The sequence below is a fragment of the Callithrix jacchus genome, chromosome 4 (assembly GCF_049354715.1).
Source record: "Callithrix jacchus isolate 240 chromosome 4, calJac240_pri, whole genome shotgun sequence".
Classification (NCBI taxonomy): Eukaryota; Metazoa; Chordata; class Mammalia; order Primates; family Cebidae; genus Callithrix; species Callithrix jacchus.
Genome location: NC_133505.1, coordinates 79925 through 103651, shown reverse-complemented (window position 1 = coordinate 103651; position 23727 = coordinate 79925). Strand labels below are relative to the sequence as shown.

General features: G+C 37.0%; 1 protein-coding gene across 7 annotated transcripts in view; it reads left to right on the top strand.

Moving 5' to 3' along the window:
• Positions 1-8289: 8289 nt before the first annotated feature.
• Positions 8290-23727, top strand: part of LOC144576561 (uncharacterized) — a 91480-nt gene continuing 76042 nt past the window's right edge. For 6 of the 7 annotated variants that reach the window (XR_013534718.1, XM_078370545.1, XM_078370546.1 and 3 more), the window contains exon 1: positions 8290-8558. The gene's annotated coding sequence lies outside the window, so the exon portion shown is untranslated. Of the gene's footprint in view, positions 8569-23727 lie in introns of all 7 variants that reach the window. The other variant, XR_013534717.1, reaches the window with a different exon arrangement.

The window sequence follows — 23727 nt, the reverse complement described above, 5'->3', positions numbered from 1 at the left end:
TTCAGAGCAATTTTGTTTTTAACATTTTGATGCCTAGAAAACATTTAGATTTATTAGATTCTGGTAAAATTAGAATTTCTGTATTTTACATGAGAGAGCATACTGAGTTGGTGTATATACTCCCAAACAGAGTAGAATAAGGCATTGTATATTTTTTCTCAAAGATTATATTCAGAGAAATTACGTTTTTAGCATCGGGGTGCCTAGATAATATTCAGATTTTTTTGATTTGGGTAAAATTAGAATTTCGGTATTGTACATGAGAGAGCATACTGAGTTGGTTTATATTCTCCAAAAAAAAAGTAGAATAAGGCATTGTATATTTTTTCTAACAGACTATATTCAGAGCCATTTTCTTTTAACTTTTGGGCACCTAGACATTATTTAGATTTTTTTCGATTCGCATAAAATTAGAATTTCGGTATTTTACATGAGAGAGCATATTGAGTTGGTGTATATACTCCAACACAGAGTAGAATAGGGCATTGTATATTTTTTCTCAGAGATTATATTCAGAGCAATTTTGCTCTTAACATTGGAGTACCTGGATAATATTCAGATTTTTTTCGATTGACTTAAATCTATAATTTCTATATTTTATATGCGAGAGCATATGGTGTTGGTGTACATATTCCAAAGCAAACTAGAATAGGGTATTGTATATATTTTCTGACAGATTATATTCAGAGCAATTTTTTTTTTAACATTGGGGTGCCTAGATAATATTTAGATTTTTTCAATTTGGGTAAAATTAGAATTTCTGTATTTTACATGAGAGAGCATACTTTGTTGGTTTATATACTCCAAAACAGAGTAGAATAAGGCATTGTGTATTTTTTATAACAGATTATATTCAGAGCCATATTCTTTTATCTTCGGGGCGCCTAGATATTACTTGGATTTTTTTCGATTTGCGAAAAATTAGAATTTTGTTATTTAACATGAGAGAGCATACTGAGATGGTGTATATACTCCAAAACAGAGTAGAATAAGGCAATGTATATTTCTTTAACAGACTATATTCAGAGAAATTTTCTTTTAACGTTGGGCGCCTAGATATTATTTAGATTTATTTCGATTCGCGTAAAATTAGAATTTCGATATTTTACATGAAAGAGCATATAGAGTTGGTGTATATACTCCAAGACAGAGTAGAATAGGGCATTGTGTATTTTCTCTGACAGATTGTATTCAGAGCAATTTTGTTTTTAACATTGGGGTGCCTAGATAATATTTAGATTATTTTCGATTCGCTTAAATATAGAATTTCTGTATTTTACATGAGAGAGCATATAAAGTTGGTGTATGTACTCCAAAACAGAGTAGAAAAGGGCATTGTATATTTTTTCTGACAGAGTATATTCAGAGCAAATTTGCTTTTAACACTGGGTTGCCTAGATAATATTTAGATTTTTTTCGATTCACGTGAAATAAGAATTTTGTTATTTAACATGAGAGAGCATATGGAGTTGGTGTATGTAATCCAAAACAGAGTAGAATAAGGCATTGTATATTTTTTCTAACAGGCTATATTCAGAGCCATTTTTGTTTAACTTTGGGGTGCGTAGATATTACTTAGATATTTTTCGATTCACGTAAAATTAGAATTTCGATACTTTACATGAGAGAGCATTTTGAGTTGGTGTATATACTACAAAACATAGTAGAAAAAAGCATTGTATATTTTTTCTGACAGATTATATTCAGAGTTATTTTGCTTTTAACGTTGGGGTGCCTAGATAATATTTAGATTTTTTTCGATTCGCTTAAATATCGCGTTTTTGTATATTACATGAGAGAACATATCAAGTTGGTGTATATACTCCAAAACAGAGTAAAATAGGGCATGGTATAATTTTTCTTACAGACTATATGCAGAGCAATATTGTTTTTATCATTGGGGTGCCTAGATAATATTTAGATTTTTTTGACTCCGGTAAAATTAGAATTTCTGCATTTTACATGAGAGAGCACACTGAGTTGGTGTATATACTCCAAAACAGAGTAGAATAAGGCAGTGTATATTTTTTCTAACAGACTATATTCATAGCCATTTTCTTTTTACTTTTGGGTGCCTAGATATTATTTAGATTTTTTTCGATTAGCGTAAAATTAGAATTTCGGTATTTTACATCAGAGAGCACACTGAGTTGGTGTATATACTCCAAAACAGAGTAGAATAAGGCATTGTATATTTTTTCTGACAGCGTATATTCAGAGCAATTTTTCTTTTAACATTAAGGTGCCTAGATAATATTTAGATTTTTTTTGATTCGCTTAAATATAGAATTTCAGTATTTTACATGAGAGAGCATATGGAGTTGGTGTATATAGTCCAAAGCAGAGTACAATAGCGTATTGTATATTTTTTCGGACAGATTATATTCAGAGCAATTTTGTTCTTAACATTGGGGTGCCTAGATCATATTTAGATTTTTTCGATTAGGGTAAAATTAAAATTTCGGTATTTTACATGAGAGAGCATACTGAGTAGGGGTATATACTTCAAAAAAGAGTAGAAATAGGCATTGTATATTTTTTCTTAGGGACTATATTCAGAGACGGTTTCTTTTAATTTTGGGGCACCTAGATAATACTTAGATTTTTTTCGATTCACGTAAAATTATACTTTCCGTATTTTACATGAGAGAACATATTGAGTTGGTGTATATACTCCAAAACAGAGTAGAAAAGGACATTGTATATTTTTTCTGACAGATTATATTCAGAGCAATTTTACTTTTATTATTCGGTTGCCTAGATAATATTTAGATTTTTTTCGATTCACATAAAATTAGAATTTTGGTAATTTACATGACCGAGCATGCTGAGTTTGTGTATATACACCAAAACATAGTTTAAAAGGGCATTGTAAATTTTTTTTTCACAGATTATATTCAGAGCAGTTTTGCTTTTAACATTGGAGTACCTGGATAATATTTAGATTTTTTTCGATTCGCTTAAATATAGAATTTCTGTATTTTATATGAGAGAGTATATTGTGTTTTTTTATATACTCTAAGAAAGAGTAGAATAGGCCATTGTATATTTTTTCAGACAGATTATATTCAGAGCAATTTTGTTTTTAACATTGGGGTGGCTAGATAATATTTAGATTTTTAAAATTTGGGTAAAATAAAAATTTTTGTATTTTACATGAGAGAGCATACTGAGTTGGTGTATATACCCCAAAACAGAGTAGAATAAGGCATTGTATATTTTTTCTAAGAGACTATATTCAGAGCCATTTTCTTTTAATTTTGGGGCGCCTAGATATTATTTAGTTATTTTTCAATTCACGTAAATGTAGAATTTTGTTATTTTTCATGAGAGAGCATATAGAGTTGGTGTATATACTCCAAACCAGAGTAAAAATGGGCGTTGTATATTTTTTCTGACAGACCATATTCAGAGCAATTTTGCTTTTAACATTGGGGTGGCTAGATAGTATTTAGATTTTTTTCGATTCGCTTCATTATAGAATTTTTTTATTTTACATGAGAGAGCACATGGAGTTGGTGTATATAATCCAAAATAGATTAGAATAGGGCATTGTATATTTGTTCTGACAGATTATATTCAGAGCAATTTTGTTTTTAACATTGGGGTGCCTAGATAATATTTAGATTTTTTCGATTCGGGTAAATGTAGAATTTCTGTATTTTAAATGAGAGAGCATACTGAGTTGGTGTATATACCCCAAAACAAAGTAGAATAAGGCATTGTAAATTTTGTCTAACAGACTATATTCAGAGCCATTTTCTTTTAACTTTGGGGCGCCTAGATATTATTTAGATTTTTTTCGATTCGCGTAAAATTAGAATTTCGGTATTTTACATAAGAGAGCATATGTAGTTGTATATACTCCAAAACAGAGTAGAATAGGTCATTGTATATTTTCCCTGACAGATTATATTCAGCGCAATTTTGCTTTTAACATTGGGGTGCCTAGATAATATTTAGATTTTTTTCGATTCTGTTAAATATAGAATTTCCGTATTTTACATGAGAGAGAATATGGTGTTGGCATATATACTCCAAAACAGAGTAGAATAGGGCATTGTATATTTTTTTTTTTACAGATTATATTCAGAGCAATTTTGTTTTTAACATTGGGGTGCCTAGATTATATTTAGATTTTTTCGATTCAGGTAAAATTAGAATTTCTGTATTTTACATGAGAGAACATAGGGAGTTGGTGTATATACTCCAAAACAGAGTAGAATAAGGCGTTGTGTGTTTTTTCTAACAGACTATATTTAGAGCCATTTTCTTTAAACTTTGGGCACCTAGATATTATTTAGATTTTTTTCGATTCGCGCCAAATTAGAATTTTGGAATTTTACGTGAGAGAGCATATTGAGTTGGTGTATATACTACAAAACATAGTAGAAAAGGGCACTGTATATTTTTTATGACTGATTATATTCAGAGCAATTTTTCTTTTAACATTCGGGTGCCTAGATAATATTTAAATTTTTTTTCCATTCACGTAAAATTAGAATTTCGGTATTTTACATGAGAGAGCACAATGAGTTGGTGTATATACTCCAAAACAGAGTAGAATAAGGCATTGTATATTTTTTCTGACAGATTATATTGAGAGCAATTTTGCTTTTAACATTGGGGTGCCTAGATTATATTTAGATTTTTGTCGATTCGCTTAAATATAGAATTTCTGTATTTTACATGAGAGAGCATATGGAGTTGGTGTATATACTCCAAAACAGAGTAGAATAGGGCACTGCATATTTTTTCTGACAGATTATATTCAGAGCAATTTTGCTTTTAACATTCGGGTGCCTAGATAATATTTAAATTTTTTTTCCATTCACGTAAAATTAGAATTTCGGTATTTTACATGAGAGAGCACAATGAGTTGGTGTATATCCTCCAAAACAGAGTAGAATAAGGCATTGTATATTTTTTCTGACAGATTATATTGAGAGCAATTTTGCTTTTAACATTGGGGTGCCTAGATTATATTTAGATTTTTGTCGATTCGCTTAAATATAGAATTTCTGTATTTTACATGAGAGAGCATATGGAGTTGGTGTATATACTCCAAAACAGAGTAGAATAGGGCACTGCATATTTTTTCTGACAGATTATATTCAGAGCAATTTTGTTTTTAACATTGGGGTGCCTAGAGTATATTTAGATTTTTTCGATTTGGGTAGCATTAGAATCTGTATTTTACATGAGAGAGCATACTGAGTTGGTGTATATACTCCAAAACAGAATAGAATAAGGCATTGTATATTTTTTCTAACAAACTATATTCAGAGCCATTTTCTTTTCACTTTGGGGCGCCTAGATATTATTTAGATTTTTTTCGATTCACGTAAATTTCGAATTTCGGTATTTTACATTAGAGAGCATACTGAGTTGGTATATATACTCCAAAACAGAGTAGAATAAGGCATTGTATATTTTTTCTGACAGCGTATATTCAGAGCAATTTTGCTTTTAACATTAAGGTGCCTAGATAATATTTAGATTTTTTTCAATTCGCTTAAATATAGAATTACTGTATTTTACATGAGAGAGCATATGGAGGTGGTGTATATACTCCAACACAGAGTAGAATAAGTCATTGTATATTTTTTCTGACAGATTTTGTTCAGAGCAATTTTGTTTATAATATTCAGGTGCCTAGATCATATTTAGATTTTTTCGATTCGGGTAAAATTAGAATTTCTGTATTTTACATGAGAGAGCATACGGAGTTGCTTTATATACTCCAGAACAGAGTAGAATAAGGTATTGTATATTTTACCTTACAGACTATATTCTGAGCCATTTTCTTTTAGCTGTGGGAGGCCTAGATTTTATTTAGATTTTTTTCGATTCGCGTAAACTTAGAATTTCGGTATTTTACATGAGACGGCATATTTAGTTGGTGTATATACTGCAAAACAGAGTAGAAAAGGGCAATTTATATTTTTTATGACAGATTATATTCAGAGCAATTTTCCTTTTAACATTGGGGTGCCTAGATAATATTTAGATTTTTTTCGATTCACGTAAAATTAGAATTTTGGTAGTTTACATGCGACAGCATACTGAGTTGGGGTATATACTTCAAAAAAGAGTAGAAATAGGCATTGTATATTTTTTCTTAGAGACTATATTCAGAGACGGTTTCTTTTAATTTTGGGGCACCTAGATAACACTTAGATTTTTTCAATTCACGTAAAATTAGAATTTCCGTATTTTACATGAGAGAACATATTGAGTTGGTGTATATACTCCAAAACAGAGTAGAAAAGGACATTGTATATTTTTTCTGACAGATTATATTCAGAGAAATTTTACTTTTATTATTCGGTTGCCTAGATAATATTTAGATTTTTTTCGATTCACGTAAAATTAGAATTTCGGTATTTTACATGAGAGAGCATATTGAGTTGGTGTATATACTCCAAAACAGAGTAGAGTAAGGCATTGTATATTTATTCTGACAGATTATATTCAGAGCAATTTTGCTATTAACATTAAGGTGCCTAGATAAAATGTAGATTTTTTTCGATTCGCTTAAATATAGAATTTCTGTATTTTACATGAGAGAGCATATGGAGGTGGTGTATATACTCCAACACAGAGTAGAATAGGGCATTGTATATTTTTTCTGACAGATTTGATTCAGAGCAATTTTTTTTTTAATATTGGGTTGCCTAGATCGTATTTAGATTTTTTCGATTCGGGTAAAATTAGAATTTCTGTATTTTACCTGAGAGAGCATACGGAGTTGCTGTATATACTCCAAAACAGAGTAGAATAAGGTATTGTATATTTTAACTAACAGAGTATATTCAGAGCCATTTTCTTTTAGCTGTGGGAGGCCTAGATATTATTTAGATTTTTTTCGATTCGCGTAAAATTAGAATTTCGGTATTTTACATGAGAGGGCATATTTAGTTGGTGTATATACTGCATTTAGTTGGTGTATTTACTGCAAAACACAGTAGAAAAGGGCATTGTATATTTTTTATGACAGATTATATTCAGAGCAATTTTCCTTTTAACATTGGGGTGCCTAGATAATATTTAGATTTTTTTCGATTCGCATAAATTTAGAATTTTGGTAGTTTACATGAGAGAGCATATTGAATTGGTGTATATACTCCAAAACAGAGTACAAAAGGGCATTGTATATTTTTTCTGACAGATTATATTCACAGCAATTTTGCTTTTAACATTGGGGTGCCTAGATAATATTTAGATTTTTTTGATTAGGGTAAAATTAGAATTTCGGTATTTTCCCTGAGCGAGCATACTGAGTTGGTGTATATAATCCAAAACTAAGTAGAATAAGGCATTGTATATTTTTTCTAGCAGTCTTTATTCAGTCCTGAATGTAATAAAATCTATTTTATTATTGAGCTATTCTACCAAAAGTATTAAAACATGTAGTTAAACTCCCAGTAAACACTATTTTTACCCAAATCACAAACTGCCAAACCCTTAAGTCTTGAGCTCCCAAGGGGAATTAGGAACCCTCCTGTGGCATTCCTCTTCTAAACGTCTGCTGAACAAAAGTTGATGTTGCATTTTCAAAGAGCCCAAATGGATTACTTTTATGAAGTTTGGGGCAAATGAATTACACATATATATAACCCTCCCTCAACACCCAGAAGGTATGCGGACATGCAGAATTCAAAAGTCTGAGGGTGACTGTGCTCAGGGGGTGAAGGGATGCTTAGAAACCACCTCTTTGAGGAGGAAGGCAGGACGTTCAATAAGAGCGGGTGGCTACCAAAGAACTAAATTTTAACGCAACAAAGGTGAGTCCATCTCCCCGCAACCACAGGCATCCAACCCAGGAACACCTGGCTCCGCCTGGATGGCTGAGGTGCATCTGGAGGGGGACTGAAAGGGTCAGACCACGGGATTGTTTTCCACTTTGGGCTTTTACACAGCAGTTTTAAAGACAAAAGGGCTTTTCAGCTAGGTTTGGTTCACCGTTCCCCTCCTCCCAGGCCCAAGCTTGGTCCCCAATGTCCCCAGCAATGCTTTGGACGTCCCTCACTTTGCTGTTTTTTTGGGGAGCCACTGCCCACCCCTAGGTTGCGTGCTGTCCCTCCTAGAGAGAGGTGGATGGCCATGACATTCCAGGGAGGAAAAAGGGAGGGGCGAAGGGGCAACGACACCCTTCTAAAGTTTCACCCCAGAAAGGCATCTCACTCTGCCCAGGAGGCGCCCTCAGGCTACAACCTTCCCGTGAGCCTCCTCCCTTTGCCCCGCCCCTCAGCACGGGGGAGGGGCGCTGTGCAGCCGGCGCTCTCTGATTGCCTGCCGCGTCAGGGTTCCACGCCGGGATTGTGCTGTGGGCAGCTGTCGGCGCCTGCGTGCACAACGTGGAGAACCAGCGTTGGGAGTTGTTGGAAGTTGGAGGCGAGGGAGCGGTCACTCGCAATGAGCGCGGGCGGCACTGGGCGCAAGGTGGAGAGCAGTCCCTAGTCTAAGACTTTCCGTCGCCCTCCGGCACCGCCAGTACCACGGACTCCACCCTGCTGCGGCCCCTCGGCGATGCGGTGCAGCTGCCACTCGACCAAGTGGGTTCAGGTACCACGAGGCACCGAGGCGTCGGGCACGCACCCTCGCTGCCCTTTGTGGCCATGGTGCCACCAGACCGGGGGCCTGGGAGAGGGGTGGGGACTGGGGCCCGCCACTGCTGGAAGGGAGGGGAAGACAAGCCTGTCCCAGTGACCTCTAACTTCCGCTGGCCTCCTCTCTGCCTCCATGCCTCTGGGGCATGCGCCCCAGACCCCCATCCGTCGCCCAGGGCCGGGGTGATCCAGGGGTCGGTGCTGGCGACAGTCTCGGGGAGGGTCTTCATGTAGACTTGAGGGTGTGCGTGCTGGTCCCTGCCCTCTGCCGCAGTGGGGCTGGGACTCAGCTGTTGGGTCCCTTCGGGTGCACAGGCTGGGATGTAGACGGAGCAGAAGTCTGTGCTCCGGAGAGGCCGGCGTGGTAGTGCCTGCCTGGCAGGTGGCTCTGAATGACCCCCGGAAAGGCTGAGGCATGGGTCTAGGCGTGAACGGTGCATTAGAGATGGTGTCCATGAGTGCGAGGGGCACAAAGAAAGCCCCCTTTCCACAGTAGAGTTCTGACTCCACTTCTAAAATACTTTTCTGCACGCCTCTGTACCTCATAAATCTATTTTATTATTTTTTGCAATGGAAAAAAACAGCTCTGGTTTTGTAAAAAAAAAAAAAAAAAAAAAAAATTTTCTATTAGGCCTAGAAAGAAACTTAAAAAGTGTTTCTTCTTTTATCTAATCGGAACTTGTGTATGTGCACACACCCGTGTGACAAAGAGCCAGGGAGAGAGGGAGGGAGAGGAGGTGAAGGCAAGAAGAGAGAGAGCGATTAAAAAGCAAGTACACTGTGGCAAGCTCGTCTGGACTAAGTGAGAAGCAGGCGGTTGTGGTGATGAGATAGGAGCTCGGAATGCTTCCTGGTACCAAGACTGTTATAAGTGGAATTGGGGTCTGAAAAAGTGACAGCAAAATTCAGCGTTCCTTTGACAACCACTCAGAAAATAGACTGTGAGGAAGCAGGAGGAAGGGAAGGTGTGGGGCCAGCCATGAGAATGCACCCCGCTGCTCCACGGATGCCTAGAAATGCTGGTCACTTATAGGGCACAGGTGAGGGGAAGTCTGGACTGGTGGCAGTAGTGCTGCCAAGCCATGTAGCCTGCTCTCTCAAGGGTGAATGTTCTTGCATAAGTAGTGGGGAAGATAATTCCCTAGTTTATATAGGCCCCATTTGTCCTAGACACAGATTTTAATGTTCTCAGGTGATCGCTTGCTTGATTGTGTAAAAGATCAGCAATCCGTTTTTTTTTTCTGGAAAGGTCTAGGCAGTAAATATTTTAGGCTTGGCAGCCCATATGGTCTCTGTCACAGCTACTCATCTCTGTGGTTGTGGTGTGAAAGCAGCCATAGAAATGGGTAATAAAGGAGTGGGGCTGAGTTCCAAAGTACTTTTATGAGAACTGAAAATTGCATTTTATATAATTGTTGACATGTCCCAAAATATTGTTACTTTTTTGAATTCTTTCACATTCGTGGCTCATGAGCTGTCTGACAAGAGACGACAGGCAGGAATTGGTGGATGGGCCATGGTTGCCCAAACCCTGTGTCCAAATCATGGCATTGTACAAGCAGGAGGGATCTCTGACCCTCTCTTTTTTTCCTCTTTCCTTCTTTTCAGTTTCTCATTGTGCTGATTTGGAAACCAGAAATCGAAAGCTCTGGGAAGTGAACTCTTTCTGACTTAACCTGTTAGTGGCAGTGTTAGGATAAAATGTCAGGTCTCAAGGAGCCCTTCTTAGAGCCCAGATCAGACTGAATGCTGCTTTTGTGATTGCAGAAGGCATACCATCCTCTGGTACACTAGCTCCTTAGCGTCACCCTGAATCTGAAACTTAGTTCTTCATAAAGTCTTTTGTTCTATGATTCCTCAGTGCATCATTTGCTAATTTGCGCCAGTTATTCTGTTTAACACAACTGAGATATAGACATAAGCAAAGTTCCTACCCTTTAGGAACTCACTTCTTCAGGGCCTGGTTTTGATAATCCAGAGAAAGCTACTTAAATGTAGTTTTATCCTTAAAAGCAAAATCGGCTGCACTTATGTAAGTTACAATAATAATCAGAATTTAGGAAAAATCCATTCTTAAAACAAGAAGGCAAAGAGAATAAAAAATAAACATCCAAGTCACCCTCTGACTGTGCGTTGGTTTTAAAACAACAAGACTATTATTTTAAGTGAACACAAGGAAAATTTTTCTACCAAGCGAGTACAATTTCTAACAGGTGATACATCGACTCCTCTGATTCCAGACATTTCCGAAAGTACCCTTACTACCTACATTACTTCCTTCTGTAAAGCTCTACTGATTAAGACTTTATCTTTTGTGGTTGGATTTTTGCTTTTGGAATTACAATTCCAAAATTTTGCTTTGGGAATTAATGTCTCCCCATGTTTGCCAGGGTAGTCTCCAAAGCCTGACCTTATGATCTGCCTACCTGAGCTGCCCAAAGTACTGGGATTACAGATGTGAGCCACCACACTGGGCATTTTTTTTTAATTACACTGAAGACTTTTGAAAGGGTTGTGTGTTGTATGAACTCCCTCCTCACCCAATTCTCATGGATGGGAAAATGCTGCTGCTTCATTTTAAAGCTAACGAGCTGCATGAACAGGAACTTCTAATTAACAATTCAAACTGATTAGCTCACGTCCCTGAAGGCTGGAGAACAAGGGAACTGCTATCCCATCTGAATACAATCCAAAGGCAAAAGGCTGTGGCCAAGTTGAAATAATGGGGCAGATAGAAGCGATAAAGACTGGAGCTGGGAGTGGCCCGTACTTCAAGTTAAGCCAAACAAAGGTGTTTGCATGTTTTATATGGGCCAAATAGGAATTCCATAATCGAGAAAACCATTGCTTTAAAGGAGGACGCTGCCCTGAAAAGCTTCCTGCCAGGGGTAAGGAAGAGGCTGCCCAGGACCCCCAGAGGCAGGTGGTAGGAGGGCTCTTAGTGGCTTCCTAGAAACTGTATTACCTGAGGTAGTGAACTGCTGTCAGAGATCCCTACCAGGAGAATTTCTCAGGAACGCATGAGAAAGGTCCCAAAACTGCATGCCTGCTCCTAAAATGTGACACCATAATACAGCTGAACTATTCAATAAAGCCCTATCTGTTCCTCTGTCTCTCCTTTCTCCCTGCCCCTATCCAACCCTAGAAGAGCCAGAAAGCACTGCTAAGAAGTGAGGGTGGGTGGTCATAAACAAACACACTGCCCTCCTTTCCCTTCCCACTGTGGGTTTCTCAGGCTGAGGCTGTCACAGAGGAGGAGGGATGAAAATTGTTTTCATTGATATTTTATCATGAACATTTATGAACGTACAACAAAGTTGAAAAAACTTTACAGTGAACACTTTAACTGTATCTTCACCAACTTGGAGTCTTGTTTTATCTCATGTCCATCCATAGATCCATCTTTCTATCCATCCAGTAATCCATTATAGTTTTTAGGCATTTTAAAGTAAATTGCAGACATCAGTAACTCAACGTGCATTAACTAGAATTTGGTACCTTTTTTTTTCCTTTTGGTGTAAAGTTTACAAATGATGAAATGCAAAAATTTTAAGTATGTATTTACCGAATTTTGACAAAAGTATACATATGTGTAACCCAAAACTCTATCAAATAAAGAACATTACTATAATCCCTGATATGGTTTGGCTGTGTCCTCACCCAAATCTCTTCTTGAATTGTAGCTCCCAGAATTCCCACGTGTTGTGGGAGGGACCTGGTAGGAGAGAATTTAATCACGGTGACAGTTTCCCCCATACTGTTCTTGTGATAGTGAATAAGTCTCACAAGAGCTGATGCTTCTATAAGAGGAAAGCCCTTTTGCTTGTTTCTCATTTCTCTCTTGTCTGCCACCATGTAAGATGTCCCTTTGACTTTCTGCCGTGATGATGAGGCCTCCCCAGCCAGGTGCAACTGTGAGTCCCTTAAACCGTTTTTGAATAAAGTACCCAGTATCAGGTATGTCTTTATCAGCAGTGAAAAAACGGACTAATACAATCCCAGAAAGTTTCCTCATGACTTGTCTCAGTCTCCAGCTCTGTACCCTTGGATTTTTTTCATTGTAGACTAAGTTTGCCAACTTTAGAAATTCCACATAACTTGAATCATGGTGTGATAACCCTATATATAAGGCTCCCTTCAGTCCACAAAATAATTTTTATATTTATTAGTCAGGTTACACATATCAGTATCTCTTTCATTTTTATTGCTGAGTAGTATTTCATGCTATGAAATAACGTAGTTCGCTACCTGATCCTCTATTTGTGGTCACCAGAAATATTTTCAACTTTTGATTATTATGAGTAAAGCTATTGTGGTCTTCTATAAGTATTTTTATTAACATGTATTTTCACTAATTGGGGTAGATTCCTAACTCGGAAATTTATTATAGATGAGATGTATATTCGTTCTATAAGAAAATTCCAGAAATTTGACAAAGTAGTTGTACTGTTTTATAGTCCCATTAGCAATAGTTATAGTTGTGCTGTATTCTTGCCAATATTTGGTGTTTAGTCTTTCCCAACCTAGTTATTTTGTGGGGTGTGTAGTAGTATCTCACTGTGGTTTTAATCTGCATTTCCTTGATGTTAACCATTTTGTCCCACTTGTATATTATCTTTGCAAAGTGGCTCCCCAAATTTTTCCCCTTCTAAACAGGAATTATCTTTTTTTCTTTTAGTTGTTCTGTCATCCAGGCTGGAAGGCAATGGTGCAATCTTGGCTCACTACAGCCTCTGCTTCCTGGGCTCAAGCGATCCTCCCACCTCAGTCTCCCAATTAGCTGATACCAGGCTAACTTTTTGTATTGATATTAGCCAACATACAAGGCTAATTTTTTGTACTTATACTAGGTATCAGGGTCTCACCATGTTGCCCAGACTAGTCTCAAACTCCTGGCCTTAAGCCATTCATCCTCCTCGGCCTCCCAAAGTACTGGCACTACAGGTGTGAGCCACTGTGCCCAGCCTTATTTTCAGGTTATAAAACCGCTTTCTATATTCTGGAAATCAGGCTCTTTACTGAAAATAGATTTATGAGCATTTTCTGTCAGGCTGTGGCTTGCATATTCTTTTGTTTAATGTATCTTTTAATTTTCCCGGACACATTTTCTGCAAAATTCGTGTTAGTTTTTGTTGTATTTTTCAGATACTTTGTTCATTTCATCTAAGTTGCAGAATTTGTCACCATGACGTTGTTTATGATAGTCTCTTATTATCCTTTTCACGTCTGCAGGATCTGTAGTGATAGTTTCACTTCGCTTTCACTTCTGATATTGATACTGACCATTTGTGTTTCCTCTCTTTTTTTCATGATCAGAGTAGCTTAAGGTTTATTAATGTTGATATTTTAAAACAACCAGCTTCTTTGCTTTGTTAGTTTTCTCTATTATTTTGTCTGTCTTCAATTTGGTTTATCTCTGCACCTTTACCTTTATTGTTTCCTTCTTACTACTTTGTTGGAGTTTTCTTTGCTGTGTGTGTGTGTGTGTGTGTGTGTGTGTGTTTTCAATCTTCTTTAGGTGAACATTTACGTCATTGATTTTAGACCTTTCTCTTTTTCTTCTATTGCAGTATAAGCATGTACGGCTATACTTCCCTCTGGGAACTCCCATAGCTGTAATTCATAAGTGTTGGCATGTTGTGTTTTGATTATCCCTTAGAATAAAATATTTTATATTCTACCTTTTGCTTTCTTCTTGGGCTTGTGTATTATATTTAATCTCCAAGTACTTGGAGCTTTCCTAGTTCTCTTATTGTTAATTTCTGTTTTAATCCTATTGTGGTCAGGTAACATACACTGCATGAATTCAATTTGATTTAATCTATTCAGTCTTGTTTTACGACCTAGCATGTGACCTATCCCAGTGAACACTACATGTACTTGAAACATACAGTATTCTGTGGTTATTGGGTGTCGTCTTCCATTGGTTTGTTTAAGATGGTGGAGAGTGTTGTTCAGGTCATCTGCATCTTGACTAAGATTTTGTCTAGTTTATCTATCAACTGCTTGGGAGATGGGTATTAAAATCACCAATCAAAATTGTGGATTGTTTGTTTATTCCTTTAGTTCAATTTTGTTTTGTGCAAATTGATGCATAAATTATTTTTAATCCTTTTTTTTTGATGAAATGACTCTTCTGTAATCATGAACTATCCCTCTTTATCTTTGGAAATACTGTTTTGACTTAAGCACATTTTATTTGGTATTAATATAGCTTCTTCACACTTCCATTCCTGACTGTTCGCATAGTATATCATTTTAAATGTACTCATTTAGGGTCAGGTACAGTGGCTCACACCTGCAATCCCAGCACTTTGGGAGGCTGAGGCAGGTAGATCACTTGAGGTCAAAAGTTTAGGACAAGCCTATCCCATGCAGTGAAACCCCAGCTTTATTAAAAATACCCCAACATTTAGCTAGGCGTGGTGGCAGGTTTCTGTATTCCCGGCTACTCAAAAGGCTGAGGCAGGAGAATTGCTCGAACCCAGGAGGCGGAGTTTACAGTGAGCAGAGATTGCACCACTGTACTCCAGCCTAGGGGATAGAGTAGGACACTGTCTTAAAAAAATTCAAATGTACTTATTTAGACCTACGTATATTTGTCTTCTTTTTTTCTATTCAAAGCGTGTATTTCATATACAGCACTGGGTCTTTTGGGTTTTTTAAATCAATTCTGGCAATCTCTGCACTTTAATTGGAGTATGTGGTATGATTCAATAACACTTAACGTTATTAAATATAGATTTATTAGTGGTCGAATGATGTAATTGGATTCAAGCTTTTACAATTTAATGGTTTGTTTTATTATTTTGTTTGTTTTCGTTTGCATCCCCTTCCCCACTTTTTGTCCTGTCCCTTTTCTCCTGATGTCTTTTGGACTCTTTAAATACTTTTAAAATTTCATTTTAAAGTATCCATGACTTATTAGATGTAGTGGTTGAATATTCCTTATCTGAATTCCTTGGGACTAGAAGTGTTTTGGATTTTAAACTTTTTTCATATTTTGGAACATTTACATATACATAAAGAGATCTCTTAAAGATATAACTGAAGTCTAAACACAAAATTCACCTATGTTTACGTACACCTCATACACATAACGCAAATAAAATTTTACATATTTTTAGCAATTTTGTGCACGAATCAAAGTTTGTATACATTGAACCATCAGAAAGCACACATATCGCTATCTCAGCCATCGATGTGGATGAATTTCAGATCTTGGAATATTTTGGATTTTGGGGTTTATGGATCAGAGATGCTCAACCTCTACCTGTTTTCATTGTTGATTATTTTATGTGTTAAAATATGTAAAAAAGGGTTAAGTTTTCAGCTGAATGAGATTTTTGAGTTTGGAAATTAAACTAAACAGGATTTTTCTTAAGTTCCAGGATACAGGTGCAGAATGTGTAGGTTTATTATATAGGTATATGTGTACCATGGTGCTTTGCTGCACCTATCAACCGTTCATCTAGGTTTTAAGCTTCACATGCACTAGCTATTTGTCCTAATGGTCTCCCCGTCTCACCCTCCTCTGACCCCCAACTGGCCCCAATGTGTGTTGTTCCCTCCCTGTGTCCATGTGTTCTCACTGTTCGACTCCCAATTATGAGTGAGAAAGTGTGGTGCTTGGTTTTCTGCTCCTGTTTTGAACTAGACAGAATTTCTTAATATGTTAAATTGCTCAGTGAAATAGAAAATATCAAAGATTCTACCCAACAGGTGGGTAAGAATGAGTCCACGTAGCAACTTTGATAAAGTGAAGGGAAATAACAAACCATTTCTGATTGCTCCCTGCCACAGCCAGTGCATTCAACCTTTTTACTGTCCTTTTATTATTTTTCATTGTTCTTACAGTCATTATTATTTTTCCCCAAATGAAAAAATAAAAGTGGTGGGATTGATAGTGAGGAAACAAAGACTGACAGCTGCCCCTACACCTGAGTTTAACTTTTGAGAAATATAGTCAACATGATGATTTTCACACAGGGCTAGTAGGCCTTCTGCATCTGTTATAATTCCTGTTATGTTGTGGACAGAAAATAAATTTTTCTCTCCATGGGAACCTGTAAGTGATACTTGAGAACAATGTCAACTGTAGACCAAAACCGAATACAAGTGGAAATATTGTTTCATTTTTTTTTTGCAGTATTCCTTTTTTAAGACCTGAGATAGGAGGATAAAAAAGGAAAGAACTATTGACATGTGCAACAACATGGCTGAATATCAAAAACATTTTCTTGACTAAAAGAAACCTTACATATGGAGTGATCACAATATAATTCTATTTCTATCAAACTTTAAAATCTGTGCTGAAAGAATATTTAAAAGTATATTTGGGTTCGGGACCGACTAAGAGGAGGCAAAACTGAAATTTTTACTCTCTGCTGTGATCCAAAACCCATGCTATAAACTTTGTACACAGTATCTCATTTAATCCTCAAAATCACCCTAACAGGTAGTTACTGTCACTTCCCCTGCTTCAAACAGAACATAAAGCTCAGAGAATCCAGGTACTGTGTTTTTTTTGTTTTTTTGTTTTTTTTTGAGACGCAGTTTCGCTCATGCCACCCAGGCTGAAGTGCAATGGCGTGATCTCAGCTCACTGCAAGCTCCGCCTTCTGGGTTCCCGCAATTCTCGTGCCTCAGCCTCCCAAGTAGCTGGGACTACAGGAACGCACCACCATGCCCAGCTAATTTTTTGTATCTTTAGTAGAGATGGGGTTTCACCATGTTGACCAGGATGGTCTCGATCTCTTGACCTCGTGATCCACCTGCCTCGGCCTCCCGAAGTGCTGGGATTACAGGTGTGAGCCACCATGCCTGGCCCTGTACTGTGTTTTACACCTACTTAGAAGTCACCAATTCCTAAAGTTCTATAAAATGTTCTAAATAAAAATGAATAAAGTAGGCAAAAAAGACCATGTAAATAGCATTTCTACAAATATCTCCTGAGACAATTTTCACATCGATGTCCAAAGACATTTACAAGAACGTTTTCCACAACACTGTTTAAAATAATAGAAAACTACAAGCAACTAAATGTCCATGGAAGAGTTAGATTCTTTCTCTTATTTCCGTATAATGCAATACTGTGCTGATGTAGAGATATCATATTCATTTTTAAAAATTACATTCAACTTCTTCTCATGGATCCAAGGAGATATGTTAGAGAATATCTATTGCATTTGGACATAAACATAAATACAAAGGAAATAGTAGGGGCTCTCTACAAGTGGTTATATATTGGAAGAGGAAGAAGAGAAAAATAAAAGGGATCATGAACTTTGTATATGCTTTGGTAGTGTCTGGTTTTGTATATAACTTGATTTTTTTCATAAATATATTTTACAGTCTGCATAATTACTAGGTAAGAAGACAAGTAAGTCACTTTAGTAAAAGTTCTTCCAATTACTGCAACTGATTTCTACAGCCAGAATGTTCCCAGAACCTGAAAAGAGGAAGCACTAGAAATGGAAGGCAGAAATACTGACACTAGAGGGCCAGAGCTGGAGAGGGTGGATCTAATGCAGCAAATCCATCAGCAGTTCTCATCGCCATCTTTGAGAAACCTCACAATTTTCCGTGCGTAATAAATGAGTTAAATTGAAAACAAATCCATGACAGTGGTGCATGAGAAAGGTTACATGTGTCCCGAATAATAAGTCTGTGCACAATATAAATTAAAACATACCATTTTACATTCATAAGATTGACAAACAAAAAGTAAAAGCCTAGGAATATCAAGTGAAGCCAAACACAAAACAAGTTTCCCCACATTTCCTGTGGGAATACCAATTGTTACAACTACTTTAAACAATTGGAAATTTATAGTAAAAATGAAGACAAGCCTCCCCTACAATTTACCAATCCCTCTTCTGGGAACACAGTAAGAGAGATTCTTCCCAAGAAACCTGTAAACAAATGTATATGGCACTATGCATGTAATTGTACATCGTGGTATTTCCATATGGTAAAGTATTATTCGGCAGGGAAAGTAAGTAGACCAGAGGTAGATATTTCAATATCAATAAGTTTTAGAAAAATAAAATTGAGTATAGGAAGCTGCAACTATATCTGTAATGCTTTGTTTTGCCAGGAAAATAAAGGGACACGTGGGGAGGGCAAAGGACAACAAAAACTAAACAATCTGAAACACATGCAGAAAAATACCCATATTTTAAAATTTTCCATTGCTGCTTATATTAGTTTCTGTCTTTTCTATACGCTTGAAGTACTTGATAATCAAGAAAATATAAAAGGCATAGGAAAAAGTATTCTGAGAAAATACATCGAAAGGTTTATGGTTATTAGATTTGGTAAGATTTTAAATGACTTTAATTTTCTTTGTTATATCTCTCTATATGTCCTAGTCATACCATATTAAATGTGTATTTCACTTATGAAAATAAAAATGTATTGTTTAAAAACTCATATATATGCAGTTTTATCTGACATATGATGAAACTCTACGAAACATAGATTCAGCAAAAATACTGAGAACAAGAACAAAAATAATGATATTAAGAGTTGTTGACTTTTGGATGGAGCTATGAGTGACTTTACATTTATCTCTAAACTCGATTTTTCTATAGTGGGCAAATAAAATATTTGTGAAAGCTAGATTAAATAGAAAGCTACAGGTTTTAAATGAAAAGGAATTCAAATAATTTTCCAGCATGATAAAATGTTCATATTCCTAAATATGAACTACTTTACAAAAGCACCAGTGATTTTAAAGAAACATTAGATGATTTTTAAAGGAAGTCAGTTATGATACTGCAGTTTATAGTGTGATACTGATTGTTTGCTAGCTCCACTAATCAGGATATTAAGTTAATAGTATATAATATGCCAAAAAGAAATTATATGAGCAGAGGTTACTGCAAAAGGAGAACACAATGATTTTAAGTGGGCTGGTGACCTGAATTTCTTCCAGTGAGGGGAAACATCAGAGTCATTTGATCAATGAAGTGCCTTTTATAAATCTTCAGGAAATCTCCTATGAAGGCTTTAAGAAGATGGATTTCTTATTACTTCTGATGTATGTTCCCATGAAATTTTTCCATTGCCACCATGGGCCTGCCCAGCCTAAGAGATGGAAACTGTGAGTCCAGCCCACTGACGCCCACCATCAGTAAGAAGATTGCACACTGAGGAGGCCATGACCAGCCTGCTGACTGAAATCTATACTGTAAAAGGATGATGCTGCTCCAGCAATCCTGAAACCCTGCCCTAGGATCAATGCAAAGTGGTGTCAACCTTAGAATTTCAATATGCCTAGGCAGATAGTTATCTTTAAATATAAGAACAGTATCATTTTCTGGAGAAACCAAAAGAATCCAGAAAAATTCTACAGTAGTCTACTCTGCCCTTCCTCCCCGTTCCGTCTTGTTAGTAACAGCCAAATCCAGGTACAAAGATGTCCTAACTTCTACACCTGAGGTTGTCCACAACGTGTGCTAGGTGACGCATCTTATAGAGCACATATGCAAACAATTATGGGATCTGAAAAACAATAACTCAGGCAGAAACATTAGGAATTAGTGCCCCTAAGTGAACCAGTGAGAAAAAAGGAGGCTTAGAGAGTTTAAACAACTTTCCCCAGTAGCTGATAAGTTACAGTGGCCTTAGACAAGCTGACAAGAGTGGTAGCAAAAAGGCTTCAAGGATTACAAATTGTTCTACTATAAGGTTTTAAAAAGGTTTCAAAGGCAAAGAAGAGCAAATGAAGCCATGAATTTTACAATCTACATATTTTTAGCCCTTTCTCTTTTTTGCTTTTCTTGGGTAAACTAATTAGACCCTGCAAACACATTCCCACCCACAATGTGGTCTCCATTGCTTTAGGAACTCACCTCTGAGCAGCCAGAGGAAATGCAGCTGACCCCTTATCTAGTTAACAACCTTTTATACTCTGCCCTTTCGCTTTGCTTTCTCCATGCCAACATAAGACATACAAAGATTCTTCTGCCTCCAAGATGCTGCAGCTTTCTTCTCAGCTAGTTACCCCCAGCTAAAAATAACTGTTCCACATACTCAGAGATATATGGCAATCAAGCAACCAAGTGCCCCTTTTGCCAATGACATGTTTTTAAAAAATATGTTCAATGAGCGGCTCTTTGAAAATTATTCACTTTTTTTCTGAGTTGCAAAGGAAAACGAAAGGCAAATTATGGCTCTATAAGCAACTGTTTGCACAGATCCCATTAATTCGCCATCCACAGGGCTATTGACAACTAGCTCTTTTCTCTTGTCATTTCGCTTACCAGGCAGAAATGATTACAAACTTAATTTCTTTGGGGGGTTATTTAGGTTAGAGAGGGCCCCTTGATAATGCAGAAGTCATAACGGCCACCAGAGACAGGAGAACAATAGCTCCCAGTGCTTCCACAATGGAGAGAGAGATAACTGAATGTCATATTCGGAAGAAATTCAAACCATCATTGATTTTTTCCGATGAAAAAACTGAGGCTCAAAGAGGTTAGGGGGTTAACCAAAGTCAGTCAGTGTTTTAGTTTGCAGCAAAGCTGAAAGCAGGCGCTAAGCATTCTATATACAATGCCCTTTTCTACTCTGTTTTGCAGGATATACACCAACTCAATAGGCTCTCTCATGTAAAATGCAGAAATTGTAATTTTATGCGAATCGAAAAAAATCTAAATAATATCTAGGCGCCCCAAATTTAAAAGGAAATGGCTCGGAATATAGTATGTTAGAAAAAATATACAATGCCTTATTCTACTCTCTTTTGGAGTATATAAACCAACTCAGTATGCTCTCTCATGTAAAATACCGAAATTCAAATTTTACGCGAATCGAAAAAAATCTATTTTTTCAGCCAAGTGGCTCACTTGGCTGTTCAAGGGAAAAATTCTTGCAAATGCAGCTCTTATTATTTGCCAAATGTTCATGCACAAATGCATTTATTTTACCAAGAGCGTAGTGTTGGGTCATTTAAGGAGAATGGGAAAACACCACTCACAATTGAAGAGGCAAAATAGCATACAGATAGCACTCCAGAGCTTGCAAACCCCTTCGTATACACTATACCAATGGTACCTCACACTGACTGCGGAGAGGCTGAGATGATGAGAAAGGGCAGGTATATTTATGATTATTTTTACAAGTAAGGTTAACTTAGACAAAGTAACTCTCTCCAGGTCACAACTCAAGGAAGTAATACATTTCTGTGATGAAAATATAAGTCTTGGGGCTTCTGATTTTATCATGTGTCTATCAAAATCCCCCACCTGCCAACGTTAAGCCATACAATGTAGAACATAAAAACCATACAGCCTCTGAAACAGAGGAGGGGGCGAGATCAAAACTCATTTGAACTTACATAATCATATTTTATCAATTCATTATTAGTCCACTATGATCATTGTGGTCGTCATTAATAGAAAAGACGTGTTGAGCAACTACTACCTGCCAGACCAAATAGGAAGGACTTCATCTGTGCTGTTTCACTGAACCTTTACTTTCAACAAAGGTGCTCTTAAAAATCAGAATTATGAAAGTACAGATGAGAAAATGGAAGCCGAGAAGGCTTGAGTTGCCTAAACCTGCTCCTAAATCCTAGCCTTCTGCCAAGGCCACTCTACTAGACTTGCTTCTGTGGGATCTATTGTATTCATAGTCAAATACCAATAAGGCCAAGACAATGAGTACTTTTGAGTTCTTCTGGGTTTTGGGGAAAATTTAAACAATGTCTCCCAATCTCCTGAATGCATTGAATGTATTCGGCCGATTCTGAATAAAGACTGTGTTTTCTGGTTTTCTGGTGAACTGCACAAGGTTTTATAGACTTGTTGAGGAGGTGGTGTTTGATTTACATAGTGTCCAAATACGGGTTGGACCAGGTGAGAGCTTTACATAGCTCGTGAAGAAGCTGGCTATCCACCCGAATCTTCTTATGCATATAGGTTTTCTACTTGGCCAGTGCATGTTGTCTGTCCCTTACTGCACTTGTGGTTGATAAAGAAAAAGGAAGATGAAGCCGTCAGGTTGAGCATGCCTGGCACCCAAGTAGCTTCCTATTGTTACAGCTGCTGGCATTCGCCTGTGCAAGCTTCCAGCTTGCTTGTCTATATCTGCAGCTCGATTTTACAGGCAACTCTTTGTTAGAAATGGTTTTGGGGCTGCTTTTTATTCAAAGGAAACCTTACCAAAGACTTCCTTACTTTCAATCTCTGACTAAATAATTCCTTTAGAACTCCTGTATCAATGGGACTTCTGGATTACAGTTGAAGTAGTTTTGGCTGATCATCAACTCTGCCTCCACTTAATAGTGAATGCTTTTATTTTCTATGTTTCAAGGAGGGTCTCTTTGCTTCTTGCCCTTCTTCAGAATAGCAGTGTGGAAATTGCATTTAGAACACCTGTTGGGCACAGTGGCTCACACCTGTAATCCTAGAAATTTAGGAGGCTAATATGGGAAAATTGCTTCAGGCCAGGAATTTGAGAGCAGTCTGGGCAACATAGCGGTACCCCATCTCTCAAAAAAAAATTACTGGGTGTGGGGATGCATACCTGCTGCCCTGTTGGCCCAGCTTCTGTCAGGAGGCCATGGCAGAAAGGTCACTTGAGCTCAGGAGTTTGGGGCTGCAGTGAGCTATGGGCATTTAAGCAGCCAGGGTGGGCATTGAGGCTGCTACGACCAGAACTTTAGTAATAGCCTGCTGTGCATAGGTATGTAGTTTGCACCTATTTCTGCATGTGTACATTGTTTAAATAGTAGGCACATATTTGTATACGTGTACATACGGTGTTATCATGATACATATATATTTTCATAATATGTGCACTATACATATGTACCTAATACATACCTAATGTGTACAATACGTACTTTTTGGTGATATTACACGACATATATGTATTAGTGTGATTATATATCTTACTGTGACTATATATATTTTATCACTGATATTTTAAGGAATGTGCATTCCTTTATTTATTTTTATTTCAGTCCTGAAATTGACCTTTATTTTTAAACGTCAGACTGGTAATGTGCTGATGTTGTAAAAATGTTCACATTTAGGTTTGAGTGGGGAAACCCAATCGTCATACTTAGGAATTAAAAAAGAACTAAAATAGACGTAAAAAAATG